Raw genomic sequence first — 22,886 nt, 5'->3', positions numbered from 1 at the left:
CTCAGGGTCCAGCTGTCCTCAAATCAACAAGAGAGACCTGTGGTGCCCTGCAGCATTGGGCAAGATGTTCAACAGGTGAGGGATGCTAGGCATATGCTCAACCACCATCAGAATGTAATCCCGTAAGTCGGGAGCATCTGTACTATCCTCCAATGGGACGTCATGGTAGCTCTAAGAACAGGAGCTGTGCCAGAGGATTTATTTTCCTATATTTCATGAGCTCCATGCTGGATACCGTGTCTTTTGCTAATACCAGGAAGAAGCATGCGCCATTTGTGAATTTTTCCCATGTTCCAGAGGCACAGTGGTAAATGTGTTTAACAGTACAGAAAATGGTTATTTTAAAAAACCCACTAATTTCCTTATTTATTTTGTGTGCAGTTGTGTCCAAATGCGTGTAGATGCATGTGTCAGTGCATACATGTGCACGTGTATGGGGAGGCCCAAAGCTAATGCCTGGCATCTTCATTTTATCTAGTTTGTAGAGTCTTTCTCTATAGCCAGAGCTAACCAATTCCAGTTATTCTAACTAGCTAGCTTACCCAGAGATACCCTCTCTTTAGCCCCACCTTTGCCTCCTGAGACCTGATAATTGCAGGTGGATGCCATGTTCACCTAGTTTTAATTTACATAGGGGATCTGAGCTTCAGTTCTCACATTTGCATGGCATTCTCCTCAGTCCAGAGAATGATTTATGAGTAGGAATTTACTTGGATACTTTATCATATTGTACCATCTTCCTTACTTCAGAAAAAGGAAAAACAACAGTCGCTGTTTTTTGTTTCATGCACTAAATGTTGACATGCATTGTCTACACTCTGTGGAGTTACTCTCGTCTTATTGACAGGAAGTGGGACCTGGACCGTTAAGCTCTTTCCACACAAAGTCTGGGCACGTGGTAAGTCTTAGAGAGGAACAGCCGCCACGGACCAGAGTCTCATTCTTCCCAGACATTTCCCTTGCTATTCTCTTCTGGTATGATCCCATCAAGGTGTACCACCACTAGCATGGTTGTCTCTTGGCTTATTCTTCTCCCATGTGTTTTGCTGTTCTTGCAGATCCAGCCCAGACCTTTGCATGTGCAAATGGGACCTCGCAGCTACAATCCCATCTCCTTAACCATCCGAGACAGTGTCTCTAAGTTGCCCAGGTTCTCACCTTCTAGCCCTAATAGGCTTTGAACATGTGACCCTCCTACCATAGCCTCTCAAGTAGTTGGGCTGTCAGGTCTGGGTCCTCAGGCTCAATTGACCTTAATCTTTTAAGGCATATTTCATACTGAGTATAAAAGCAGCTAAAATTTTTCATGTCTTTCTTCTCTTATATTCCTCTCCAATCAGCACTGGAACTCCAGGGGCTTGTAAACATTTTGACCTTACTTTTTTAATAGTCTTATCTATTTCTGATTCATCCACAATCACTTCTGAGGTGAAGCAAGGATACAGAATTTTAAAAGCTAACTTATAGGTAACTTATTCAATGGAAGTCGCTGTGAGGATTTGAAGTCATCTGATTTTAAATGCACCTCGGAGTATGATCGTTTTCAGGCGTTGGTTGCCTGTGAACACTCTGTTAACATTTTGGCCCGGGGCAGTTTTCTTTTGAGCCAGTTTATTCTGGTCTCTCTCTCTCTCCGTGCTTTTGAGACTTTAAATGGCCAACTTTGCAGGAAAGCACGCCCTGGGACCATCTGGTGTATATCAAGGTGACCGTGTCTCAACACATTTAAAGGAACATTCCTTTCTGTGGCTTTTCCCCACTGGTATCTTGTACACACATTGATACCCTTATCTAGGCTGAGATTTATACCTTTGAGTTAAGTCAAAGTCACCGATTCTCAGGCTCCAGCTCCTCCTTGCACAGATTTCCAGCTAAACATCCTTTTTTTTTCTTCTTTTCTTTTTTCTTTTTTCCTTCACAATTGTAACTTTCCACTGTAAGCAAATAGCACTTAGACTTTGCTCCAAATGGATAGTGGGGTTTTAAGCTGGGTTTGTGACAGGGTTCGTGCTAGCCCAAGTGTACACGTCCTGCACTCTTTTCCAACATGGCCGCCGGAAGCTACCTGGGTGGCTAAGCCTCACCACTGCCTTTGGTCATTAGTGTGGTTTGCTCAATCTTGTGAGACAGTTAGAATGTGATCGTAAGAAGCTGTTTTCCAAAAGAGGAGGCAGAGTGCACATGATCTGGTAGACTGTTTCTTATTTCGCTTTATTTAGCAAGATGGAGGGTCCTCTCTGTCCTAACTAACTCCTGCTCAGCGCTACAATAATGAGAAAATCTGGTTTACAAAAGTTCAAGGAATTTCAGAAGCCGGAGCAAAGTTATCTGAGTATTAAGCTGAGATCTGGGTTGCCAGGCCAACGGAAACGCAGAGGGTCAGATCCTTCTCCAAAGTGACATTGCTCCATCATCAAGGAGGTCTTAACATTGAGGTTTCACGTGCGTACCTCAACATGTTTGTTCTGTGAATAAGGGAGTTGGGATGGCCCCCGATGGGACAACTGAGATTCTGGAAGCCTAGATCATCGTTCTGACCTTTGCTTTCTCTTCATGGTACAGGGAGGGAGCATCCTGGGGCAGCGCTGGCCCAATATCATCAATCCATGTGACTTTCCAGTGAAAGGAGGGCCTGTGTTAGAGAACCGGCCAGGAATAAAAGACTGGCTCGTTTAGTCAACACTTCAACCACAAGCCATCTAGGTAGCACCAATCTTTCTCCTGCTGGTTGTTCTATGAGAAGCAGAGCAGCTCTTCCCAGGCTGTCCGTGCTGGCTTCTTCGGTTGGAATTTAAATCTTCCCAGTGACCAAAGATAGGTATGGCCGGGGGTGCTGGAAGTGTGTGCCACTTGCGTAACAGATAAGTGGCTTTTTCATGGATGGGGTGGTTCTTGGAGAGGGAGGGGGCCAGAGAGCCTGGGGCTCACCACGGACTCTTGAGTTTCCCAAGTCAAATGCTCTCCAGGACTTTAGAAGGACTTACGAGAATCTTGTTTGTATAAGCCTCGGGGTCAGTCACAGGTATTCTGTAAACGCCGAGTGACTTAATGAGTAAAGCATAGAGCAGAGTCCCAGAATAGTTTCATAGTTGTTCCAAAAGGCTGTGCTAGACATCGGACCCTAAATACGTTCAACCATAGCCACCTGACATAATTACGTATGATCATGTATGATAGAACAGGTTTTAAAATATATAAACTTTTTGTAGGTTGTTTGCTGTGCTCATTCTTTTTTTTTTTTTTTTTTAAACATTTATTTATTTATTATGTATACATCATACAGCTTTCTGCCTGCATGTATGCTTGCAGGCCAGAAGAGGGCACCAGACCTGATTATAGATGGTTGTGAGCCACCATGTGGTTGCTGGGAATTGAACTCAAGACCTCTGGAAGAGCAGACAGTGCTCTTAACCGCTGAGCCATCTCTCCAGCCCCCTGTGCTCATTCTTTTAGAATGTATTTGAGCTAATTTTATACACATTTCCCACTGGATCAATTTCAGATTGCTCTCTTGATCTTAGGGTCTACTACTGAGAGCTGAGTCTGAGGTCAGGGGACCTGGTTCCTGCCCTAGGCTGACTTTGGGATAGAAGCCCACACTTACCTTAGCATCAGTACAAAAATTGAACCTTGGAGGAGTATGTGTTTGTGGCTTAATCAGGCCAGGTGGAAGATGGGGGAGCCCAGGGGTCTGGGCGCTACAATAATGAGAAGCAATAATGGGTAGCAAGACGCCACTTTTGTTGATGTAGTTCCTTGAAGCCTTTGGGGAAAATGGCTACTGTGTATCTCCAGTTGACAAGGTTACATTGTTATCCCTGCCAGTGCCAAGCCGGCTCTGTGTGTGTGTGTGTGTGTGTGTGTGTGTGTGTGTGTGTGTGTGTGTGTGTGTGTGTGAGAGAGAGAGAGAGAGAGAGAGAGAGAGAGAGAGAGTCTGAGGCAAAGAGGCAGAAGGGAAGAATGTAGGGTGATGGTGAGTGGAAGCTGCATGGAGTTGGCGTTCATAAAAAAAGGTGTCAAATAGGTTAAAAAAAATGAAGCTTTCATAAAGAAAGGAAAACACCAGAGGGGCAAATGCTGATGTCTTCATATCCTGTATTTCTGGGCCTGGTGCCATTTATTGATTAGAAAGACTTCGTCATGATCTCTATCTTGGTAGAAGGCAGAAGAAACATTTAGGAATTATAGACGTTCGATTTCTGGGTTTTGTTCTTTTACTTTCTAGAAACGACGCCTTCCCTTCCACGCTTCGGGCTATAGCAGGTGTGTCTTTTCTGGAAATGTGTCCGTGTGTTTGCTGGTTCTGTTGGCAGGCGTAGGTAAAGCTGTGGCGTGGGTACTCATGTCGTTCCGCCTTTCACAGGATTCACCAACAAACAACTTCCCACTTTCTGCCCTAGCCCGTCCCATCGCCTCTCTTTCTATCACAAGATCAGGGCTAGCCTTTTCCTTATTTACTTCAGTAATTATCGTGGGTTTGAAATATCTTACGGGGAACTGAACCTCTATGTCTTGACTTGAAAGGATGTTGAAACCACTTGGCTTCAACAAGTGTTTTAAGGGACGCCCAAATGACCCTTGTGTACTTGGAGAGTTCAAACTTGTACCTCTGCCAGATACTTTGAGCGTAACAAGAGAAATCATGTGGTCATTCAAACTTTCTTGCATCTACCCAGATAACACTGGCTAAAAATAAAAATAAAATAAAATAAAATAATAAAATAATTAAAAAAATCAATATAAGACCCTGAAGTTATTTAAAGATGCCTAGAAGCTACAGGATAGATGGAAAATACAGATTATTTTAAAACAGCATACCTGTGACATAGGGGGTCAGGACAGTGAATATTCTGGTCTGGCAGCATCTGCTTATTGTAAACTTATGGGCTGAAAACCAGGGCTGTATCTGAAGGGACTAGGGACTGGAGATCAGGGTTAGCGGAACACTTGTAGATTTAGTGCTGGGCTGTGTTCTTGTTTGCTGTGCCAGGGATCGAACCTGGAGCCTCTTGTATGCTCTGCCTTGGAACTGTATCCTTATCCCATCTGCGAATTTAAAAATCTATTATTAAAATATTTTTTTTAATCTTGGTGAACCAATAAATTTTATTGAGGTTATTTTCAGGAATGTGGGTGAGGGGTTCCTTACAGGGGCAGAAATGCCCCCAGAAAGCTGTATCGCCCAAACCCACCCCAACATGGATGGCGGCTCACAAAATTGGGAACCCAGAGCACACTACGTACCCTGCATACAGCTTCAATAGGTTGAAGATGTTCCTTTTTAAGGGATTCAGTTGTTCTAAACCTCTTCTGGGCCTTTCATCTGGATTCTGCTTCTTGCAGAGAGCTGTGCTGGTCTTGGAATCTTCTTTGCAGCTTGCTTGTCTAACGTTTCTCAGTAAATCTCACTCTGTGTTATGCGCAGAGAGGAATCTTAGCATCTGCTACTATGTCCTCTCGGCTCCCTCCTTAAAATATTTTTTATTGTCTGTGTATACACATACTCATGTGCATGTATGTGTTATTGCACAAGAGCATGTGTGCACATGTGTGCTGATCTGCGTGTTTGCACCAGTGCCTTAGATCCCCTGGAGCTGGAGTTACATGTGGTTGTGATCTTTCCAGTGTGGGCGCTGTGAACCAAATATTGATCCCCTGGAGTACTAGTGTAACAGTGTGAGCGCTATTAGCCACCGAGCCATCTCTGCAGCCCTCTCCCCAACTACGGAGTTTAAAAGGAAAATCTTGGCAGCAGCAGAAGCACAGAGAACATGCAGGTTTTCAGCATGAACCCAGGAGAAACCTCAAGCTTCCTGGACAGTGCCCTCCCTAAATGCCCTTCCTACCAAGCATCTGGCTAGAAACAAGAGTAGTAAATTGACTTACTTCATAGAAGACAGAGCTACATGGAAGAGATCTGGACATGGTCCCATCGGTAATTATATCGAGCATTAATTGACTAAACTTTTCAATTAAAAAACAGAATGTGTCAGACTAAGAAATGATTAAGACCAACTAGTGTTCTCTACAGAAGATGGGATTTTTAATGACAGGAAAATTTCCATTGTCAACAAGACGGGCAAGAGAGAGAGAGTCATAAACTGCAAAGGAATAGCAGATGTAGACTTTTAAATAAAAAGTAGGAGGGCCAACAAGGATGAGCAGGTCTAGGTTTTCAGGATAAGATCAAATGTATGCAAAAGGAAGAACATATCTTAATGAAAAGTAATGGTTAAAATAATCCCAAATTAGTACGGTGTATATATTATCTCGCCAAGCATACAAATAAATAAGAATATTTGACTGAAGATCGGGAAAGACAATTTAGGCAAAATGAAAATGTTACCATAAAAATGTATGCACTTAGTAGATATTGAGAGATCACGAAGCAAAATAGCAAAAATAAATATCCAAGCAGCAAACTAAAGGAATAAATAGTCTTTTATTTATCAATTGGAAGGTACCCTTCAGCTCTCCCAACAAAAATATGGCCAGGATGTAAAAGCTCAGAACACTTATAACCACCTTAACTGATCTGTGCAGAAGACTGCAGACAACACTTCTTATTTTAATGTGTACTTGGGACATACCCATGGCATTCCGTATGTCACAGTAGGTTTAAAAAAATGGAAATCTTATAGATTAAGTTTTCTCACTCCGGTGGAATTAAACTAAATTAAAGTGAGGGAAGGCAAAAGCCCCGGCTATCTAGAAACGAAATAAGGTGATTCGAAACAAGCCTAGGTCAGAGCAAAATGAGATTATTTTCAGATCAGCGATCTTGCAAGCCGCACCTGTCAGATTTATAAGAAGTGAGGCAGAGGCTGAAAAGAGTGCTTTGTGTGTGTACATGCAGGGTGACCCGAGTTCGGATCCCTAGTACTCGAAGAAGAGAGCAAGAGGGCGTGGCATCCGCAACGGCGGTGAGGCGGGCAGAGACAGGTCGCTAGAGCTTACTGGCCAGCTGGTCTGTCAATCAGGGAGTTGCATGTTCACTGAAGGACTGTCAGAAAAATAAGGTGTAGAGTGACAAAGGATGCCTTGGGTTTTTTGTTTTGCCTTTCTGTTGCTGTGATATACAACAAATAGCAATTTAGGGGAAAGGGTTAATGTTGCTCACAGTGGCAGAAGGATAGAGTCCAACACAATGGGAAAGACAGGTACCCAGAGGGAAAACATGGCGCCTGGAGGAGGAAGTCGGCTGACTGTTTTACACCTCACAGGGGAAGTACTGGGAGAAAAGGAAGTGAGATCATGTTATAAAACCTCAAACCCCACCCCAATGACTTACTTCCTCCAACAAGGTTCTGCCTCCCAACTTTCTGCAACCTCTCTAACATCACCGTGATAGGGGGTGGGGGGAGGGGGTAGAGGGAGACCCGAGCCTATGGGAAACATTTCACACCTAAACCACAAGAAAAGGTCATCTTTTGTTTGACCTCTGGCTTCTAAGCACACATGCACATATACACATACATGTACCCCAAAACACACACACACACACACACACACACACACACACACACACAATTTAGGGCTTGGAGATGTAAATCAGTTGTAGAGCCCATGCTTAGCATGATCTCTAATTTTGTACAGATATTTTCTGTTTGTCTCTTTCTCCCTCTCTCTGTGTATACATATATATGCATACATGATGCATATTGTTGAGACAGGACTTCATATTCCCCAGCATGACTGTAACTTGCTGTGTAACTGAAGATGACCTTGAATTTTCTTACATACTGGCTTCTGGGATTATAGCTGTAAACCACCACCTCTAGAGAATGCAGCACTGGACACTGAACCCAGAGTTTTGCGTGGCTCCATCCACCAAGTCACAGCCCCAACCATTCATTCATTCATTTCATTCATATATACATATATACATACATTATGTATAATTTATAATATATAATGTGATATAATTTGTGAGAGTGGTTTTGTGAGTTCTGAAGCCCAGAAGAGACTAAGAAAGTTGCGATGAGTTAACATTGCTGAACTCTCTAGTGGGACCACATAGTAGGTTGATGCTTTTCTCAGAGAAGAAACTGAGTTCCAGATCCTTCTCAGTGTCCTTAATTGGTTCTAAATACTTAGACTCATAGGCACCGAGAGCACCACGTGGCCGTCTCTTTTATTTCAAGTTGGTGGTACATTTCCTGGTGTTTATTCCTTAACTAGCTTCTTTCTTATCAATGTTTCTTTGGACGTACTCAGCTAGCGTGGGACTTAGGGGGATTGGCAGATGTTTTTGTCATGGTCAGAGAGTAAGTCATGTGAGAATGGCAGACCAGTGTATCTCAGCCTTCCTAATACACTTTCAATATACTACCTCATGTTGTGGTGACCGCAACCATAAAATTATCTCATTGCTACTTTATAACTGTAATTTTTCTGTGTTTGTAATGTAAATATCTGATATGTAGGATATCTGATATATAATCCTGTGAAAGGGTCCTTTGACCCCCAAAAGGGGTCTCACCTCATAGACTTTGAGCCACTGGCATAAACTCTTCTATTGTAGTTCAAGGCCAAGTGCAGTATGCAAATGAGCCTCCGCCCTGGGTTCTCTTGGTTCTGTTCCAACAGCTTCATAAAGACAGGTAGCAGACTGGAGACTGGATTTGGTTAGTGTTTGGTGATAGTTTGATAGTTCAAGTTTGATAGTTTTAACTACCAGGACAGGTTGCATGGTAGAGAGAGTCGGTCCTGGGCCTCAGCGGCTCTTTGTATGAATACTGTCTTCTGCTTCTACTTTCTAGCCAGTAGGATTGAGCAGAAACTCCTACTTACTCTAGATACTGGGGCCTCAGGCTGTCTCCCTGCAGAAAAGAAAGCAGAAGTCGATGGGTCTGAGCTGAGCCTCTCCTTAGGGCAGTGGTTCTCAACCTTCCTAATACTGTGACACTTTAATACAGTATCCCATTTTGTGGAGTCCCCTCCCCAACCATAAGATTATTTTTGTTGTGACTTTGTAACCGTAAGTTTGCTACCGTTATGAATCGTAATGCAAATGCAAGCATCTGATATTTCTGATGCTCTTAGGTGACCCCTGTGCAAAGGTCGTTGTACTCCCTCAAAGAGAGGGAGTACCTTAAAGCATCCTTTAGAGGCCATACCTAGTTGCACAGGGAGCAGGGAGGTTCAGTCCTCTCATGTGCCCAGAGGACAAGAGGCAGGTGCCGCCTAATGACCCGGAGTGTTCTGAGAAGTGAGTCCTTGGAAGATTTCATCTTGTGCAAACAGGCGAGTGTGCACTCACACACACCCGGGCTGTGTAGGTCAGTCACTTGACCCAGCTTCTTGATGCAATCAAGAGACAAGGTAAACATGCAATATGAGGCTGTGAGAGTTAACCGGACATGTGGTATTAGAATAAATATTTAAAAAAGTACAGGTAGGGATGGTTATTCCAAGGACACATAGTAACAGCGTGACGAACTCAAATCAGTAGCACTGTTGATACAAAGTAGCCATTAGTGGTATGTGTAACTTTCATATGCCTTGTCAGGGCTGTAGAATTAACTGGGGCAGTATTGCCAGAGATGGCGGAGGAGGAATGTTTTGAACCAAGGGGTTACAGTGACCAGCTGATGAACATAACTGTCTGTAGGCCTCAAAGACGTTTATCCAATAGCTGAGCAGTATGTGTCTGTGACACCAGCACTCAGGAGGGAGAAGTGAGAGGCTCAAGGTCACCCTTGGCAACAGGACATTTGGGTCCACCCTGGGCTACATTCGCCCCAATTTCAATAAAGAAGAGATGGTGTTTAATGAGACCCATTGGCACAACCTGGTTTCATCGTCAGTTTTGAAGGATTTCTCTCTAAGTTTTTATAGTCTACCTTCTCTTAGCTCCTTAACATACTTATATAGGGTTTTAACAGGAATTCTAGTCTCATGAAAATACTTACATATTTTCAATTATTAACATATTAAGTGACAACCGCATTAAAGTAACCATCACCGTTCTAAACAGTGGTTTGTGTAAAAAGCTATGAAATCAATTTACAGGGCTATATAGGGGCTGAGAATGTAGCTCTGAGGGCTTGCCTCACATGCACAAAAAATTGTGGGGGTTGGGGATTTAGCTCAGTGGTAGAGCGCTTGCCTAGCAAGTGCAAGGCCCTGGGTTCGGTCCCCAGCTCCGAAAAAAAGAAAAAAGAAGAAAAAAAATTGTGACTTCTCTCCCCAGGACCACACGAGCCAAAAGTGATGATAAATGTCTGTAATCCCAGTTCTGTGGATGTGGAGGAGGGGGACCAGATCAGAGGTTCAAGGTTTCTTCAGCTATGTAGTGAGTCTGGGGCCAGCTTGGGCTATGGGGGAGAGAGAGGGAGGGGGAGGAGGATGGGGAGAGAGAGAGGGAGAAACAAAGAGAGACAGAGACAGAGAGCGACAGAGACAGAGACAGAGATACAGAGACACAGAGACAGAGAAAGTAAGCAAGAGAGGGAAAAAGAAAATACCACATCAACCAGTAGATGGCACTGTGGTGTCGTGTTTGAAGTGAAGCTGCAGGGTGATCATTTGTCTCCACTGCAATCTGGCACAATTAAGGCAAAAGTGACTTCATATTTCATTTAGAAAAAATGCAATTTAATAGACGAGCAGGTAGGTTTTAACTGAGTTCTGAGCAGGCCTTTCTCCCTTGCTTATAATCTGCATCCCATCCCATCCCATCTTTTTTTTTTCCCCCCCGGAGCTGGGGACCGAACCCAGGGCCTTGCGCTTCCTAGGCAAGCGCTCTACCACTGAGCTAAATCCCCAACCCCACCCCATCTCATCTTAACCTGTGGTTAAGAATGTCGTTTTCACCCTGTTCCGTGTATGAACCCAATTACTTGCCCACGAGTGTTTCAGTTTACAAACACCCAAGTGTTTTACTGTGATCATTCCTTCTGCTCAAAGTATAGCCATGAAAAGTCTGTGTGGTGTATGGTTATACACACATGCATATGTGTACACGCCCTCCCTAACCCCCACTACCGTTTCAGCCAGCTACATAGTATAATATGATGTTACAAAGTCTGACGTTCCAGGGCTAGGACGTGGCCCGAGTTGTAGTGTGCTAGCCCTGCATGCAAGAATCCCTGGATTCCATTCCCAGCACATACACACTTGTGTGTGATTGTTCACAATCCCAGCACTTGGGCAGTAGAGGCAGGAGGATGAGAGGGTCAAGGCACTTCTTGGCTACCTAGCTGGAATCCAGATTCTATTTCAAATAATAAAACAAACTAAACAAGTTTCCATGAAAGCACAGCCCTCCCACCCCCCGCCAAAAAAAAAAAACCCACACCAAACCAGGTCTCTTCTGCACGCCCTGCCTGTTGGTACTGCCTGTTGGCTTCGCTCTGAGCACTCTGCACAGGTAAGGTCTATAGTGATGTCTGGAGGACACTTCCTGGGCTCCTCCTCAGAGCTCTTTGCAGCTTCCTGTGTGGTACTCTTGGCTGTGGTAATGTATGCTGACCCGCGTTCCCTCCCTTTTCCAGAAGAACCAGCCCCCTAAACGTTCAGGTCCCTTGGAACGGGATGAGCTCGGACAGTTTTCTTTCAATCTAGAAACTGACTCTTTGGCTCTCTCCATCTTGGAGTATGCATGGCGGAGGGGTGTGACGGGGGAGGGGGGGTTCATTGTGGCAAATGACATAGGCCCCAGACCGGAGCACTCCGTACTTTACTCCCAGAAAAAGCTTTATGAAAGCAAACTCGGTTCTCTGCTCAGGATACGCTCAGGGATTTTCATGGCTCGGTAAGTCCCAGATCTTCAACACTGTCCCGTGTGATCTGTCCCTAGTTTGGGCATTCCTCGCACCTTGTGGTCGCCAGCCTCAGGAGGCTTTTCCTCCACATTGCTACACAGGCTTTTGTCAACTAGCCTGTAGACCAAGGGACACGCTCTCCTCTCTGCCTGACGTTCCCCTGTCCTCGCAGGTGACCTAGGGTCTTCCTTCTGTGACAGATCCTTGCCGCAGTTCACGTCTATTCCAGCACAACTTTTTCCTCAGCTCTGAATGCAGCTTTGCGCGTTGCCGTTTTCTGCAGCGTGATATGCCACACAGTGCAGACCGACTAGCTGCCTCTCTGTTGTCTTCTGGTTCCCAGCAACAGTCGGGTGGGATGGCCGGGGCTGGCATCCACTCCCTGAGAATTGTGGGAAACAAGTGTCTCAGGCATGCCAAAGGCAATAAGGTTCTCTTTGTTCTGAACCTTAGCACGTCACTGGGAATTCATTTTTTTAAATGTAAATAATGGTGAAAAATACTGTTCTGAGAGATATGTTTGAAATTAATCACGTGCAAGCGAATATTTTTAGAACACCAACTGTATTATAAGTAATAGCTTAACCTTTTTAAGATCTTTTTTAATAGAATGGGTACAAATTTTAAATATTGCTTTGTTTTGGATAGTACTGTGGATACCAGTCAGATAATGCGGTGGGACATGATCACTGTCGGCTTGACTGGATTTAGAATCATCATGGAAATAGACCACTGGGTATATTTATAAGGATGTGTAACCGAGGAAGAAAGAGCCATCTTTAATGTGGGCAGCCCCACAGGCTGGCATCCTAGACTTAGTCCCACTGAGCACCGTTGGTGCTCTCTCTGCTTCCTGACCAGATCCAGTGTGTTAAGCTGCTTCTCATGCCTTCCCCACAGGGAAGGACTGGAGCCCTCCGTCGGTGACTCGGAACAAATCGTTCCCTTTTTAAAGTTGCTTTTGTAAGGTATTTTGTTACAGCAACAATGAAAGTGATGCTCTCTCTGCTTCCGGACTTCAGATCCAATGCGTTCAGCTGCTCCTCCTGCCTTCTGCCAACCCTGGAGCCCTCTGTTGGTGACTCAGAACAAATTCTTCCTTCTTTTGTTTTTTTTGGTAAGGTATTTTGTTACAGCAACAATAAAAGTGACTAATAGATGGGGTTGGGGACTTAGCTCAGTGGTAGAGAGTTTGCCTAGCAAGCGCAAGGCCCTGGGTTCAGTCCTCAGCTCCAAAAAAAAAAAAAAAAAAAAAAAAAGTGACTAATAGAGACGAGTTCTTGTGTATCATGTCATTTGGTTATATGAGATATACGCATACACCCTAACCCATGTTTCTATAAGTATTCTCAAATTCAGTGAAAGGCATTAAGACACTTGTATTTTCCTTTCTTTCTTTCTTTCTTTCTTTCTTTCTTTCTTTTTTTAAAAAAAAAACTTACCATTTTCCCAGTAATTAAAATGGCAGCCCTAATCAATCCCGCAGACGGCAATTACTCCTAAAATATGCTTGAGTTCTGTGTCTAAATTTGAGCACGCCGGGAGACCAGCAATGGCCAACCACTTTTCAAGCTAAAACTGTCTAGGCCAGGCCTCTCTGAAAGTGCATTTTTCTAAATCAACATCCATGGATAACTTTTCTCACTGACTGAAAAGCGATCTGTCTGAATAATAGGTATGGAACCCCACCCTGCCACATGGCTTGCCGTTAGATTGTCTTCGAGACACACTGAGGTCTCTTCCTTTAGCTAATCTATGAGAGGAAGTGACTGAGCGAAAAGGGTCATCGTGTGTGTGTGTGCCTGTGTGTACATGTATGTGTGTGCCTGTGTGTGCATGTATGTGTGTGCATGCATGCATGTATGTGTACATGCGTATACTCATGCATGTGTGTGCTTGTATGTGTGTTTATGCATGTGTACATCTATGCATGTGTGCATGTGTGTTCATGCATGTGTGTGCATTGTGTACATGTTTGTGTGCATGTATGTGTACGTATGTGTGTGTATGTATTTATAACATAGATTTTATGTATGTGTGTATATATGCAGTATGTATATGTCTATAGAAATATATATATGAGTTTATGATGTATATATGTGTATGGTATATATATATATGTATGTAGAAATATATGTGTATGATGTATATATGTATATAGCATGTATATATATATGTAGATACATATGCATAGATGTGTGCGATATCTATCTGTATGTATAAAGTTTATATATGTATGTAGATATATGTATTCTGTGTATGATGTATGTATGTATATGGTATATGCATGTATATAGACATGTATATATGTGTGTATGATGTGTATATATGGTATGGGTGTGTGTATGTATATATATATGTCTTATATGTCTGTATGATGTATGGTACGTGTGTATGATGTGTATATGGTATGTATATGTATAGAGATATGTATGTATAGTGTGTGTATGATGTCTGTATGTATGTGTGTAGTTAGATATGTATGTAGAAATATGTATTCTTGTGTATGATACATATATGTATATGTATGTACATGCATATAGACATATGTATATATGTGTGTGTATGATGTATATATATGTCTGTATGATGTACTATGTGTTGTATGGTGTATATATGTAGATGTATATGTATGATGTATGTATATATGTATGCATGTGTATGGTATGTATATGTGTATGTGTTTATGTATGTACGTATATATGTATGTATGTATGTGTGTGTGTGTGTGTTTCAAGTGAAAGCATGTGCATGTGTGTGTATGTCAGAGGGCAATCTTGGCTGTGGTCCTCACCATATACCTTGTTTGAGACCAGGTCTCTTAATTGTTCACTGCTGTGCATGCCAGGATAGCTGGTCCATGAGCTCCCAGGAATCCTCCTGTCTCTGCTTACATCTCACAGTAGGCTCTTTGGGATTATAAAGTATGCAAGCACACTTGACTTTATGTGAGCCCTGAGATTTGAACTCAAGACCCCACACTTGCACTGCAAATAAATTGCTCCCCCACCCCACACTGAGCCATCTCCACAGTCTTCTTTCGAGTTCTACGGGGTTGTGTGGCCATGTCCTTGTATACTGTGTTACTGAGTGAGTACATACTGTGGGTTACATTTTATCTGTTGATGATCTAGCTCCTTAAGAAGATGTATATTTTGCCCAGGATAACAGTTTCTGGGAGCTGCCTCTGTCTCCTGCCTTCTCTCAGTGTCTGCATATTCTGTCTGCTTCCGTCCCTGTCTCCTCCCATTCCTGCCTACCCCTCCCTCCCCTCAATCTACACTCACTGCCTGTGCCTTTACATTCTGGTGGATTGTCACGGACACCTGTAGTTGGTTGTTCTTGTATTGTTTTGTTCGTATTTATTTTTGCTTTCTTTTGGTGCTAAGGATCAATCCTAGTGCTTTGTGCATGCTAAACATGTGGTCTACCACAGGGCTAGCCCCCAGCCCTGGGCCTTGTATTTTTATCCAACCTGACACAGGGGTCTCTTTTATCTACAGATGACCTTGAATCTTGATCTTCCTACTTCCGCCTCCCAAATGATAGCAATATAAGCATGTGCACCCACACCTGGCCACCTCACAGATTTTTTTTTTTAGAATCTATTTTATGTCTTTCTTTTAGAATAACTATTTTTATATTTTATATAATCTCATTTATTAGCTCATAACCATAAACCTACACATTTAATGCCGTATCTTTAGACAACATATTGCCATTATTAGAATCTTATCCTTTTGTTTGTTGATTCAGCTTTTTACTTAAGTATGTGCCATGAGCTGCATACATCATACCTTTATGTTACAAGGTGAGATGTATACAGAATATTGGACATTTTTCACATGTTTTCCAGCGATACCATATATCTTCCACACACTCACCATTCATGTATTTTTACCATTCCTCCAGGTTTCCATTGTTCGGTAGAAGTCTGTTGGCATTGAATTTTGTTTTTGTTTCATAATCTAAAGCAATTTATCTTTATTTTTGCTGAACACAAAGATCTATTTGCAGATGTTGAAATCCAGAACTCACGCTCCAGGTTACTCAGTTTACAAGGAAAGTCTACGGTCATTCCTATTTGTTTGTGACGGTCCTCAACTTCGTGAACTTCCGGCTGCTATAGCATTCTCTCATTATTACATTATTATTAAACATGCTTTCCCCACCCCCTCCATCATAGTAGACCTCTCTCTGCACCTCGCCCAGGCTGGCCCCCACACCGGAGATTCCACTTCCTGCTAGGGTTACAGCTGTATGACCCCAGCCAAAAACATCTGGCACAAAGTCCATCTTGTATTAGTACATCAGATACCACAGGAGCTTGTGGGAGGAGGTGTGTGCTTACATCCCATGCTAGATGGTTATACATTTGTCCCATGCTAACGTCCGGAAATTAAGCCAAATGCGTGAGATCTGAGGACTCTGCCTCATTGACTCCATTTTATCAAACATGTATGTTTCACTGAGAATTACACCCTTGTTATTCCCTTGTGTTATCAGATCTAACAGGTTATTACTCTCCATGCCAAGAAGGGACCAAATTCCTTTAACTCTTTCTCATTTTAACAATTTGGTACCCGGGATGGAGAGGTGGCTCAGTGGGTAATAGCCCCGGCTGCTCTTCCAGAGGTCCCAAGTTCAATTCCCAGCACCCCCATGGCAGCTCACAACTGTCTATAACTATGGTCCTATGGGATTCAGTGCCTTCTTCTGGTGTGTAGATGTTCATACAGACAAAACATTCACATACATGAAATAAATAAATTCTAAGAAAAAAGACAAATTTTATACTTATTTTCAGTTTTCCATTATTTCAAAGACTTTAAAAATTCTTGACATGAATCTCTGCTTTATGTCCTTCCAGTATATATGTTGAAGTGAGGTTGTTATTATCATTGTTGTGATTTTGTTTGTTTGATTTTTTTTTGTAAGTTAAAGTTTCTCTGTGTAGCCCTGGCTGTCCTGGGCTTGCTTTGTAGACCAGGCTAGCCTCAAACTTAACAAAGATCCACCTGCTTCTGCCTCCTGAGTGCTGGGATAAAAGGTGCGGGCCACCATGCCTGGTGATGTAAAATTATTAAGTAGGGAGAGTTTAGTTCCCGTGTAGTCCTTCATGGGCACATCATGCCAACTTCCCCCGGTATACCTTGAAGAGAGCGCTATTTGTTGTATTCTTGGGTGAGCAACTGCTGACAGCATTCTCTCTGTGAGGTCCATTGCCAGACAGAAATCAGAACAGCTTTTCCTCCTAATGTCTCATAGGGGAGTGGCCGAGAGATAGAACCCCATTCCCAGAGGTGACACCTTTGGGAAGCTGAGTAGTCTTGAGAAGGAGGCGATGAACCCTATCTTAGGAGAAGCCCACAGTGGTCCCCTTTCACTGAGCATTTCGAGATTTGGTTTATGATAAGGTTAGAGAGAGAATGTAACCACGTTCGACCTGGCCGAGAGCTCCCTGCCTGAGGTAGCTGAGTCAGGACTGCACAGTCCCTTTGTTGCTCAGACAGGGTCCTTTGTAGCCACAGATGACCTTGAACTCCTGATCTTCCTGCCTCTGCCTCCCAAATGATAACAGTATAAGCATGCGCACCCATACCTGGCCACCTCACACATTGTTGAGTATTTATTTTCTGTCTTTCTTTTGGAATAAACTGTTTTTTAGATTTTATGAATCTCATTTCTTATATAATATATAACGTATCATTTATTATAATCATCAATGTATCATATTAACATCTTAGAAATAAATAAAATAAATGTTAGTATATTATAACTATCCAGATTGTATATTGTATGTATTACATTTTACATAATCTCACTTATTAGCTCATAACTAAATTTGCACATTTAATGTGATATCTTTGGCCAATGGATTGCCGTTATTAGAACCTTACCCTTTTGTTTGTTCACTCAGCTTTTTACTTACATATGCGCCATAAGCACTTTTTTTTTTTTTTTTTTTTTGGAGCTGAGGACCGAACCCAGGCCCTTGAGCTTGCTAGGCAAGTGCTCTACCACTGAGCTAAATCCCCAACCCCCGCCATAAGCACTTTTATGTCACACTTTTATGTTACAAAGGTACATACTGGCTCACGTATGAGTGGGCCAGCTGGTGCTAACAAGGGTGTTTGGAATGAGAAGGCTGGGTTTGGAAGCCGACAGTGAAGAACCTTGTGTACATCCTGTCTCCTAGGTGCTGTGGGGAGGAGGAATCCTTCTCCATCATAATTGATCTCTTCCCCTGGCCCTGTTTTTATGATTCTTTACAAACGTTTCCAAATTCTTTCCTCTCTCATGGGCTTCATTTCATCTGAGAGCTCACGGTCAGTAGTAAAAGATTATGACAGCCCTGTTTAGTTGACTTTGTTAAGACGCTAAGTTGAGGTCTTGTGTACATTATGCATTCCGTAGGGTTGACCCTCTCTTGTCTTCCCAGCAGCAGGCAGTGCATCTCTGTACCGAGGCAAGGCCTCTCTTATTGTGTTCGATGCTGCGCTGTGAACTTCCGGTCAGCTGACCCATGAGCTTCTGGGGGACTCTGCTGTCTTTGCCTCCCATCTCACTGTAGGATGCTAAGACTTGCACTGCTACATCCTACGTTCTAACATGGGCTCTGGGGGGACAAATTCAGGATATCCGGCTTATGTGGCCAAGCCATTTTCCCATCTGAGCTGCATCTCTGATCCTTGTATAACAATTTTAAATAGTGTGTAAGAGTTGTGCGTAATGGCAGTTTCCTGGTGATGTCACGTATAGGTAAGGGCAGTGTGACTGTGTTTACCCCTTCATCTCCAAACGTCCATTAATTATTAAAAGCCGTGTTCTGCTATTTGAGGTAACAACCCCATTCTCCAGCTCTGTAAAATCTTTAATAAGCGCCGTTAGTTGTTTAACTAAGTCTCTTTTTCCCGTGGTTCATCATCTCAAGGTTTCAGCGGAGAATATTAGGTTATTTAGCATAGCATCTATCTCTTACGCAGAGCAGATATTTAAACTCGAGATATTTCATTATGCATTCCGTTAAAGTGCTTAAGTGACTGTCAGAGGCATCCTTCAAATGCTGCCCCTGGCTCTCCCAGGCCTCTCTAGTTCCTACTGCCGTCATTCCATGGTGTTGAGTAGCCCTAAGATGGGAGACGAGAGAAAAAGGCATCCAAGGCTCTGTACTATATTTTTGTTAAAAACATTATTAATATGATACTTTACAAGATTTTCAGTGCGATACGTTGAGTTTAAAACCTATTAATTTCTCTAATGACTAAGAACATTCTGGGCTCTGAGTAACGTGCTGTGCTTGTGCGCTTGGCAGATGCCTGCTTGCTGTTTGGAGACAGCTGGTGTAGAGGGCACATGTGAGGTGTTCTGGGAATGACTTGCAACTATTGGTCTGACGTCACTTGTGAACTGAGAGGATACGAATCACTGTGACCAGTCCTTATAAGGCGTGCTTCCAGGCTCTTCTGCCCAGTTCTACTAATTCCTCATGGGCTCGTTTGCCATATTCATTTTTTTTTTGATCGAACTGTATGACTTGTGCCGTGGCTGCCAGCCCATTGACTTTACTCACATTGCAATCAAGTCAGGAGCTGCACGGTCTGTGGAAGAGCTCAGAGAGGCCATCTCCTTCAGACAGATGAGCAGAATGTTAAGGGGACCACTTGTCAATGATGAGGATTGCAGGTACACAGTAGGATCCATGACTGGAAGGGTGGGGTGTGCCTAAGGCTGGGGCGTCTGTGTGGCTGAGCGCTTCAGAGTCAGATGTTTCTGATATTCAGCAACCAGACTTATTTTTGAGACAGGGTCTCGATTTGCAGTGCAGTGTGGCCCAGAACTCACAGCATAGAATAGGCTAGTCACAGTCACAGAGATCCGCCTGCCTCTGCCTCGCAAACGCTTAAGGTCCGTTCCACTGAATTTGTTATTAGTTAATTTTCTGCTCTGGTGTAAAAATTGGGCTTGTGAGATAATTTGGATTCTTGACGATCTTTTTGATAAAAGTGCACTTTTAAAAATTTCTTGAATGTCACACACACACACACACACACACACACACACACACACACACACATTAATCAGAAGTATTTTGATCTTACCCAGCCCAAGTACCTTCCTCGAACTCCCCCAACCCAGGTCCGGTCATCTCAGTTCCCTCCTGACTTGATGCCCTTTTGAAAATTGTTATTGTTATTAATACACCCTCCCCCCACTGGAATCCATGTGTGAATGGGTGTGGGGCCATCCACTGGGATGTGGCGGCCTACTAGAGACTACATTCCCCAAAGAAAGGCCACCCTCCCTCCGTCAGGAGCCATTGACCTTTGGTAGAGCCTCAGCTAAGAGTGTTGTCTTGGAAGCCCCTCCCCCACCCATGCTGGAACGTTGAGTGGCTTGGCGCTGTGCACTGCTGTGTGCGTCAGGAACTCAGTGCAGACTCTATTAGGGTGGGACACGTGGCTCTTATCAATGATCCAAACACTCATGCTTTGCTTAAGTTCTATGTCTTTGCTCTTGTGTTGGTGCTTTGCTCTCCCGCATCCCTGATTGCCTCCTGCTACCCCAAAAACCTCATCACCACCATTCCTGTCCCTCATAGTAGCAGATGACAGTATGAGCTCTCATTGTGTCAAAAACTTAAGAGATAACTGCTTTCTCCTCCCTGCCTTCTCTGCCTACACACCCCAGCAAACCTGTTTTCTCTGCTGCCAAAATCTGTCACATCACCCCTCCCCCATCTCCTCCCAGTCCCGCCCTCACAGATCCCTTCCCCCAATACCCTTTTTCCTTCTCATCAAGAAATTCGGGAAGCCCTCCTTGGGTACCAAGCTTCCTGGGATGCTCAGTTCTAGCAGGACGAAGTGCATCCTCTCCCACTGAGACCAACCAGTCAGTACAGCTAGGGCAGGCAACAGAGTCAGACACAGCGCCCGCCCCAATTGTTAGGAGACCCACACGAAGACCAAGCTGCACATCTGCTACATATATGTAGGGAACCTGGGTCCATCCCCTGCATGCTCTTTGTTGGTGGTTCGGTCTCTGTGAGCCTCCATGTGCCCAGGTTAGTTGACTCTGTAGGTCTTTTTGTGGTGTTCTTGACCCCTCTGGCTATCTCAACCCTATCCCCCCTCTTCTACAAGTCTCTCACAGCAGGACGGCTGTCTCTCATCTGGATGACCTCATCTTACTTTGACTTCTGCACCCGGTCCCTCTGATCTCTAGGCAGGCTTTTATCTACGAAGACACACCGAACTATTTCCTACTTCAGGGTCTTATGACAACCACCCCTTCTCCTGGTCACCCATCTCTTCCCTTTGTGGCTTTGTCTTATTCTAAATGCCCCCTGTCATACATCATACCCCATCCCTTCATTTCTTTTGGAGTTCTGACCTGCCCACTCACCCACCCGGCCTGGGCTAGCCCCACAAGTCTGTGTTCATAGTATCACAAGGTGCATCGTCCCCTGTGGTTCTGAGCCCCCTTTGTGTCCTGATGTCGTCGTCTAGTGCTTCCTTCCAGACATAAACGCTGTATGGATGCGAGAGACGGGCGGAATAACAGTGCTACAAACGCAGGGACCTTCTCGCCGATCCTAGCCACCTTATTAGCGCACCAACAACTGGCAGCAGGTTTTGTGCTCGGTGCACAGCTGTGCAGTTAACAGTTTGCTGTGTGCATGGACTTCACAAGTCACTGCAGCGTTTAAAAAATGTAAACTTGGGGCGGGGCCACGCGCTGAGTGCTCGTCACTCCATCGGCCTCTGAGAAGGTCTGAGACTGGGGCCTCCCGAGGCCCTAACCGGGCTCTCCCCGAGAGGGGAGGTGAGTTCCCAGAGAGCAGGGCTCCACGCGTGGGCAAAAAAAGAGAAAAAAATGTAAACCTGAAGAGGAGCTTCATAGCTTCATAGCTTCAGCTATGACAGCGTGTTTCATTTCTTCCCAGCGTGCTCCTGGGTTATACAGTACTTCTTGTAGCACGCTGGAAACCAGGAGGAGGCGGGTGTCACGTCCTTTGACAGATTAAGAAACTGACACTCAGATGAAATACCTTGTGCAGATTCATAGTCAAGTGGGTGTCATGCAAGGAACCACGGAGGCCTTTTTCTCCTGAAATATATCGGTTCTGCAAAGTAGACCTGGGCTTTTTTTTTTTTTCTGGGCTACATTGTTGTACCATCGAAGAGAATAGGAACTAGAGGAACAATAAATGAAATCAAAATCAGATGAATAGCCATGTTAAAGAGATGTAAACACGAGTGATTTATCTTTCTGTGTCCAGGGTTCATATATTTTTGGTACATAATTCACTGACTGGGAGCTAGGGAAGTATATGTCGATTTTCACATAAATTGTTTTAAAGACTTGAATCGCATATTTTATATTTATTAGTGTATCATAGATAATTTAACGACTGTAGTGGTTTCTTTTTAAAAATTGGGAAAATATCTCTAATATATCCCAAGTGTTTTCTAGCCAATCTGCTTCTGAATACAAATTTTATTTGTCAAACATATAAAGGTATCTATAATATTGGTAATAAATATTACATGAGCTTCTCGGTCTCCAGATATCACCTCTTTGACTCTCTGTTGCTATGGAGTTTCATTTGTATTCCAGGGAGCTTGGGTTGCCATAGAGATCGTGTGGTTGTAGAGCAGTTGCCATGACAACAATCCACCATTATGTATCTTGCAGCATCTTGGCTAGCTGGAGGTGACAGAGTGCGCAAATGGTATTTATTCAGGCACCCAATAACGAAAATTAAAACAAACACCAGCCCAATTACTGCCATCAGATATTTAAAATACGACGCTCACTACCCTTTATTCAAATAAATTAAGCAGCACCAGAAGGACATTCTCTTAACAGCCATGTTTTAGCAGCCATTGAACTGGATCTCTAGAGATACTCAAATCTTTAATTGCCATAATTGCTTCACATGCATATAAACAGCTCTATGTGAGACAAGGGACTTCTTTTCTTTTTGTTTCAACCTTCTCCTTCATGACCTTGAAAGACAGAGCTCAGGTACAAGGGAGGAGACAAAGAGAAGGAAGACGGCTGTTTTTGTCTTTGAAGTAGAACTCAGAAATAAAGAAGGGAAGGGAAGTCACC

General features: G+C 43.6%; 1 protein-coding gene and 1 long non-coding RNA gene across 3 annotated transcripts in view; one reads left to right on the top strand and one right to left on the bottom strand.

The window, feature by feature from the left end:
• The window catches only part of Ank3 (ankyrin 3), a 623,484-nt gene that overhangs the window by 44,825 nt on the left and 555,773 nt on the right, over window positions 1-22,886 (top strand). The window lies entirely within an intron of this gene.
• The window catches only part of LOC134483900 (uncharacterized), a 34,748-nt gene continuing 34,050 nt past the window's right edge, over window positions 22,189-22,886 (bottom strand). The window contains exon 3 of the long non-coding RNA XR_010061090.1: window positions 22,189-22,478. This is a non-coding gene — a long non-coding RNA (uncharacterized LOC134483900). The remainder of the gene's footprint in view (window positions 22,479-22,886) is intronic.

This window comes from Rattus norvegicus, chromosome 20, assembly GCF_036323735.1.
Source record: "Rattus norvegicus strain BN/NHsdMcwi chromosome 20, GRCr8, whole genome shotgun sequence".
NCBI classification, from domain to species: Eukaryota; Metazoa; Chordata; class Mammalia; order Rodentia; family Muridae; genus Rattus; species Rattus norvegicus.
This window is presented reverse-complemented; position numbering and strand designations above follow the sequence as displayed.